The sequence below is a fragment of the Chinchilla lanigera genome, unplaced genomic scaffold, assembly GCF_000276665.1.
Source record: "Chinchilla lanigera isolate Chin_1 unplaced genomic scaffold, ChiLan1.0 scaffold00003, whole genome shotgun sequence".
NCBI classification, from domain to species: Eukaryota; Metazoa; Chordata; class Mammalia; order Rodentia; family Chinchillidae; genus Chinchilla; species Chinchilla lanigera.
The window spans coordinates 33660548-33668229 of record NW_004955404.1 but is presented as its reverse complement, the minus strand read 5'-3'; the positions used below and the strand labels follow the sequence as shown (position 1 = coordinate 33668229).

At 44.0% G+C, this 7682-nt stretch overlaps 1 protein-coding gene across 1 annotated transcript in view; it reads left to right on the top strand.

Moving 5' to 3' along the window:
- The first annotated feature begins 2784 nt into the window (after positions 1–2784).
- Klf5 (Kruppel-like factor 5 (intestinal)) overlaps positions 2785–7682 on the top strand; it is a 22842-nt gene continuing 17944 nt past the window's right edge. The window contains exon 1 of the mRNA XM_005374184.2: positions 2785–2982. The gene's annotated coding sequence lies outside the window, so the exon portion shown is untranslated. The remainder of the gene's footprint in view (positions 2983–7682) is intronic.

Here is a 7682-nt window from a genome sequence, read left to right as displayed (position 1 = left end):
TTCTTTCTTTCTTCCTTCCTTCCTTCCTTCCTTCCTTCCTTCCTTCCTTTCTTTCTTTCTTTCTTTCTTTCTTTCTTTCTTCTTTGTTTCTTTCTTTCCTTCTTTCTTTCCTTCTTTCCTTCTTTCTTTCTTTCTTTCTTTCTTTCTTTCTTTCTTTCTTTCTTTCTTTCTTTCTTTCTTTCTTTCTTTCTTTTTGAGATGTGGTTTCACCATGCAGTTCAGGCTGGCCTCTAACTCATTCTGTATCTCAGGCTGGCCTCAAACTAGCAGCAATCCTCCTGCCTCAGCCTCCCAACTGCTGGGGTTACAGGCATGTACCACTACAGGAAGCTGGATTTCTTTCCTTTGAGCCCAGTGTGGTGGCACACACTTGTAATCCCAGCACTCAGGAAGCAGGAAAGCAGGAGGGTCCCTGAGTTCAAGGCCAGCCTGAGCTACACCGCCAGACCCAGTCTCAAAACAACAACAAAAAACCCACCCAAAACCGCAACCCAAAAGCAGTGCTGGTGATGTAGCTCGGTGTAAAGGCCCTGGGGTTCGATCCCAGCACTAAATAAATAACTGGATAAAGAAGTAAATAAAATAAAGAAGAGAGGAAGCTAGTTCACTTGGGGTGTGCCCCGAGCGGGCACACTGAGATCCCAGGTTCCCCTCTCTCTCCACTCCCCACTGCCAGGGGGTGAACCACTGCCAGGGGGCGAACCGTCCCCTAGTGTCGCCGCCACCAGGCCAAAGTGACCACTGGCTGAAGGTGGGAGAGGCAAAATAAACCTTTCCTCCTCCTACAGCGATCTCAGGGGACTCGTCACTGCGATAAGAAGCCGACTGCCGTCCCGGCGGCACGGCGACGGGGAGGGCAGCCCGCGCGGGTCTCAGACTGAGGACCCGACCGCCACCTCGCCGGCCCACTTGAGTTCGTAAAGTCACACTAACCCAGTTTGGGAACGAGCTTGGGACACCTTTGGGTGCTGAGGGGAGAACAAACCCATTAGAAGATTGTGTGGATGTCCATTAGAAACGCTTTCACATCTTCGTGACTATTTTAGAATTTAACAACCAAGTCTTTGGTTTGTTTGTTTGTTTTTTCCGGTACCGGGAATCGAACTCACGACCTTGCACTTGCCAGGAAGGCACCGTGCTGCTGAGCTAAATCCCCAGCCTCTAATACCCACTTCTTTAAAGATGCAGGTAAACTTGACTGAGCTGGGTCTATGCATTTTATCGAAACACTGTTTAACATTAGAAAGTAAAGCAATGAAATAAAATGAGAAACTCAAAGTAACTGAGTGAAAAAAATCACTGTACACGAATTCTTGCTGACCACTTACAAAATGAATTAAAGCACGCGCGCGTGCATGCACACACACACACACACACATATTTTCTTTTTTTTAGACAGGGTCTCACACTGTAGTGTAAACTGGTCTTGAACTCACTTCAATCCTTCTGCCTCAGCCTCCCAGGTGCTGGGATTATACACATGTGCCGCCACACCCTGCCTGGAATGTTTTAAATGTAAATATAAATATACTTCAGCCAAGTGTGGTGGCACATGCTTATAATCCCATCACTTGGGAGGCTGAGGCAGGAGGATCTCTGCAAGTTTGAGACCAGCCTGGGTTACAAAGTGAGCTGAAGGCCAGCCTGAACTGCATAGGGAGACCCTGTCTCAAAAAGATAAAAAACAAAAACAAACAAACAAAGAAGAAATGAAAAACTATTCCTGATTTTGCCATTCAATGATAGCTACCAAAATACATCCTTGTTTTGAATTTTCTCTTCATCTTTGTGGGTGCATGTTTGTGGACCCCTTGTCTTTTGCTTTATATAGCACAAGATTTAGCTCAGCAGCACGGTGCCTTCCTGGCAAGAGCAAGGTCGTGAGTTCGATTCCCGGTACCGGAAAAAACAAACAAACAAACCAAAGACTTGGTTGTTAAATTCTAAAATAGTCACGAAGATGTGAAAGCGTTTCTAATGGACATCCACACAATCTTCTAATGGGTTTGTTCTCCCCTCAGCACCCAAAGGTGTCCCAAGCTCATTCCCAAACTGGGTTAGTGTGACTTTACGAACTCAAGTGGGCCGGCGAGGTGGAGGTCGGGTCCTCAGTCTGAGACCCGCGTTTTCCCATGTCATTAAATATTTTTTAAAGAATATAATTATTGGCAGTAGAATAGTAGCTACTCTGCTATTGTTGGGCACCCAAGTTTTTATTTTATAAATAAATATATATATTTATCTGTAAACATAGAAGAAGAATCATTTCTTTTTCTTCCTTTTTATGTTTTTTTGTTTTGTATTTTGTTTTGTTTTGTTTTTATTTTTTAGACAGGGTCTAGCGAGACAGGGTCTAGTTAGAGAAGGTCTAGCTGACCTTGAACTCCCTGTGTAGTTTAGGTTGACCTTAAACTCATTGATCCTCCTGCCTCAGCCTCCCAAGTGCTGGGATTACAGGCATGTGCCACCATGCCCGGCTCATCATTTTCAAGGTTATATATATTTTTAGCTTTCTTCACATTTATTGCCAAGTTGCCTTCCCTAGAAGTTTTGTAAGCGACCAACAACTGTGTATGGAGTTAAGGCACGAAGAACTGGTATGGATCCTAGCTCTATTTTTACACATTTCTCTCATGAATCAGTGCCTAGAAGGATGTTTCCTGGGTTCCGCTTGCACCCCACAGCCTGGAGCTCCTACTGCTTCTGTCAGAACTCTGACAGTGATTGGCTCCAGCGCCGCCCATTGTGATGCTGAGGATGTGACCTTCCCATGATTCTCAGAGCCGTCAGCATCCCTGCTTCAGTTCAGGAGTTTTCTCTTAGTTTTTGCTATCATGTTTAGAGCCAGAATTCAAAGACTGTTCAGTTTAAACTACTGGACTACTGGCCTCTAACTCAGTTCAAGGCATTTATATTTATGTTATTTTTGTCTGCTTTTTATATTAAGGAAGTGAAAAAAAGCAATCTCCGTCTCCCAAAAAGGTAAAACTACTTTTTTCGGGGGTATAGTATTGTTTTAAGACTAGAATAGATAAACTACATTTAGGAATAAGTGCATAGGAGCTTTATGAAGTGTTTCATGAAGAATACTCTTAAATTAAAAATTATATATAAAATTCATTTCTCAGTAACTAGGGTTGAACCAGGCATGGTGGTGCACACCTGTAATCCCAGCACCCGGGAGGCTGAGGCAGGAGGATCACTGTGAGTTTGAGGTCAGCCTGGGCTACAAAGTGACCTCAAGACCAGCCTGAACTGTGTGGCGAGACCTTGTCTCCAAAATATAAAAAAAAAAAAAAAAAAAAGAATTAAGTAAAGACAATAGAAAAATAGAAGATTCAGTTGTTTTCTTCTTAAAACATCTTCTCAGATTCTTCACAAAATGATATAGTAAACTTAAATATTTTAATTGAATATTTAATTTACATTTATTTCATCACAAGGGAATGAACAGAGCATATTTTCCTCCCTCTCCTAATCCTTTGAGTCAAAATGCTTCAAATTCTGACTACTCTCAATAGAAGCTTCTATTTAGTATTATTTTCTCAATGACTTTTTCTCACGTGTGACTCCAACTAGTTTGTTATTAATGAAAAATAGGAATAGATTAAAGATGCGAAATGCTTAAGAGGACAATAATTACCTTGTTTCCACTGACTCACATTCTTTTTGTTTGTTTGTTTGTTTTTGTTTTTTTCTTTTGAGACAGGGTTTTGTTATGCAGTTCATGCTGGCCTTGAGCTCACTTTGCAGCCCAGGCTGTCCTTGAACTCAGCAGTCCAACTGCCTCAGCCTCCCGAGTGCTGGGATTACATGAGTGCGCCACCACGCCAGGCCCTCTGACTCAGATTCTAACCGAGAAGAGACACTCAGTGAATATAAAAGTTGCTTTTATTTATTTATTTGTTTTGTAGCCTTTTTTGAGACAGGGTCCCCCTAATGCAGTTCAGGCTGGTCTTTAACTCACTTTTGTAGCCCAAGCTGGCCTTGAAATCACAGCGGTCCTCCTGCCTCAGCCTCCCAAGTGCTGGGATTACATGTGTCTGCCACCACACCCAGATAAAAGTTACTTTTAATTAAATCATTTTAACCCAGAGAATAGTACACTCCCTTATGAAAAATTATTTCTCCATAATCTGGGACTTTTTGTGGCCCAGTGTCACCTGGTAATTTGATTCTGATTGTCCGGAAATGGAATGTGGTGTGGCTATTCTCCCAGGCCAAGTGAATGAGATTTTAGCTAATTCTGCTCCTCCAGATCTCCTACTCTCAAGCTCTCCTTGATGTTTTCCACAACTGAGTATCCGCGTTGCTTTTGCCGAGCCCTGCGTGAACATTGCCCCCGTGATTGCCTCATACTTGCCGCATCTCATCATTCAGAAGCTATTTATCTATTTTTTCCACGGCCTCCTTCAACCCCCACCCCAGGGCTGGATGCCTGCTCAGCCCCCACACATTCAGGCGTATTTATTCCCGTAAAGATAGTGACACTTAGGGTTTATTCTAAGACTAAATCTGTGCTGCCAGTGACTAAGGACTTAAGCATGCACACTGCTTCTACGCTTGCTTACCCTCCTACCTAACTTGACTGCTCCACATTTTTCTCGCTTTCCTGCAGAAGCCCCTGTTTCGGCACAGTTCGGTTAACGCAGCACTGCCAGGCCACTAATTGATTTCTGAAACCTGACATTTGTTTTTTGTTTTCTCCCATCTTCCCCTAATGGTACAGCACTACTAAGCAGGAAGGAATGCGAAGAACTAGAAAGTTCAAAGCAATTGAGGATCTGTCCATTCACACTGCCTGGCTTCACGCCAGCGTAGAACCTGGAACATTTGAAAAAAATAGTTATCGAGTTTTAACCCTTTTTGCTAAGTCGGTGCAGCAGGTTTGCAGCTGGAACGTTTGTGTGAAGAGCAACAGCGAGGACGCTTGGTGGAACATATTCTTTATATATTCAGAACCGCATGGCGAACATCTCAGAAAAGGATTACTTTCCAATTTCCATGCAATTGTATAGGACTAAACTGGTTATTTTCTGTGAGACTGCAGAGCTGGGTGTCTCAGAGAGACTGTTGCTTAAGAGAGGCAGCCTTATTTCGTGAGTCTTTATGCTAGAAATGAAATTTAAATAAATCTGTATTGGAGTAAAAAGAGAGAATAGATTTTAGGTTTTTAAAAATTGTAAATGCATCAGCTATGTGGGTCCAGCCACAGCCAGGTTCATATCTGTATACATTTCATAAAAATGGAAATGTGAAAAAAATTAACAAGGCTATAAAAAGCCGTCATCAAAAGCTTATCAAATAGTTGTGTGGGTTTTTTTTTTTTTAAATTTAGTTTTGTTTGTAACAGTGCACAGTTTTTGTAAATGAAAGCATGTGAAAAGCTGGTGTGAAATTTAGAAGCATTTCCAGCGAAAGAAATGGATCTTACTGCAGAAAAAATTTGAGTGGAAATACAGATCAGTGAAGCGGAGGTACAAAGAAAAACAAAGGAAAGATCAAAATAGCAAACTATTGAAAAGCTAACTTAAAGGCAAATTAAAATACAGCTAAGTACCAAGATGTGCTAAATGTAAGGTTTAGATTACAGTTAAAACAGCCCAAAAAATTCTATTAAGAAGCTCCGTATTACACGATCAAGCGCTCTTGTTATCAACATGAAAAATCTTTGAAGATCAATTTTTAAAAAAAGATATATTAAATCTCATACCAATTCTAGAACCTATGTTTTAAGCTATTTTAATTACATGGTTGGGTTTAACAGTAGAGAAAATTGGGCTAGCTTTTAAAAGATGAAAATAGGCAGCATGAGAGTGTTTACTTAGGAAAAAAATTTGCAAAAATACTTATGAAATAAATAATACTTTGGTAACATGAAAGTAGTCATCAACCTTTCTCTGAAAGCAGCGATCGAAGCTATAAAAATGAATCATGTACTAACAGGAAGGGGGGCAGGAAAAGCAGGGGAAAAAAAAGTCTAGTTTACGACATAATCTTACCTTTTCTAAAATAAATACAGCTAATATTTTACGTGCATAATAACTCATCCACACATGGGAAAGGAGACCTATACCTTTGACAGACGTACTCTTGGAAGGGAACTTTTTGCTAAGAACTTTTAAATAGCTGTTTCACGGTGACGCGGGGAGAAAGCTGCTGTCCATGTATAACGTCTAATGGCATATAGTGTGCTGTCAACATATGTACATACGGAGTAATATTACAGGCATTTTTATTGCAGTTTATTGTTCCGGCTTCCCAATAAGCCAGATAAAATCATGTACAAGAACATTAAGGATTAAGGAAAGTGGTTTCCTTTGCTGATTGCTGGCAAAAATTCACCCTCCCATTACAACAACATAGTAAATGGACGATGATATATTTGCCTATTACTTTCCTACAAATCTGGATTCCTAGTTTTCAAAGGCGCTGCGTGTCTCATGTTTGCTGGCTTCCTTGGTTGTCTTTTCGTAGGAAAAGGTGTCACGGTAGTAGGTACATGTGCTACGTTTCTCTTCTGTAAATAGTATTAAAATCCATTTAGCCGAACATACAGAGCTAGCAAAAATAAGTCAAAGATGTAATGTCTATTTAAGTACACATTTGTGCTAGTTGTTACTGCTTAAATTAGATTCCACGCTTTGGCTAGAATCGGCATGGTTCAAATATTAAAATCTTCAAGCCCTCCCCCACGAGAAGTGGGCCGAGTGTGGAAACTTCTAGCTGTTAAATACTGAAGGGGTGGGTGGGCGCCGGGCTTGCTTGCAAGGATTTAGAGAAATGTTTGCCAGGGAACCTCTGCCCAGGGCACGCCGAATTTGCTTTGCTATGTGGGTACACTCACTCCTGAAGATACATAGAGACAAGCGCTGTTTTAAATTTGTTTATCATAACGCCTTTGGTTTTCTGCTACAGACAAGTACATTTTGTGTATTTAAAAATACACGCTCATTAAACCCGCCGCCGAAACCCTCAGCGCCCCCACCTAGCCAGCGCCTTCTGGGTTTCAGCGCCTAGGTTTCAGGTCCTTGCACAACACCTACGACGTGCAATACTCTTTTTCTCCCTAATCCTGGCAGGGAACAGTCCGGAGAGATCTCCCTCCGCGTCCCCACCCTCATTCCCCCTCTCGCTAGATTCCATCCGCTGCTCTCCTTCCCTCCGCCCCCGGCGCCGCCAGCCCGATCTGTCAGAGAACTTGTGTACAAACTGCGCGGCCGCCCTGCGCGCGAAGCTCGTGGCCCGAGGGGTGCGGTCGCCCGGCGGGGGCGGGACCCGGGCGGAGCTTCTCTCTTCTCACAGGCTGGCCGTTTCGGGCCTGTGGGCCTCGGCGCCTCCCGATTGGCGGCGGCGCCGTCACTCAGGCTGCGGGGCCCCGCCTCCCCGGAGTTGGGTGAAATAGAGGCGGGCGTCAAGTGTCAGTAGTCGCGGGGCAGGTACGCGCGCTCGCAGCTCGCTCGTGGAGCTCGGCGCCGGCGAGAACGGGCTCCGGCGAGGCGGAGAGCGCGCCGGGCGGGGCGGGGCAAGCGACCGCCCGGACGACAACCGGCGTCGGCGCGTGGCGGGGCGGAAGAGTTCTGCTTTCGGTCCGCGCCTTCGAAGACTGACCGCTGCCGCTCGAGGGTCTCCCCGGAGCCTCCCCGCCTCCGCGCGCGGCCCCGCGCCAAGCTCGCCGGCCC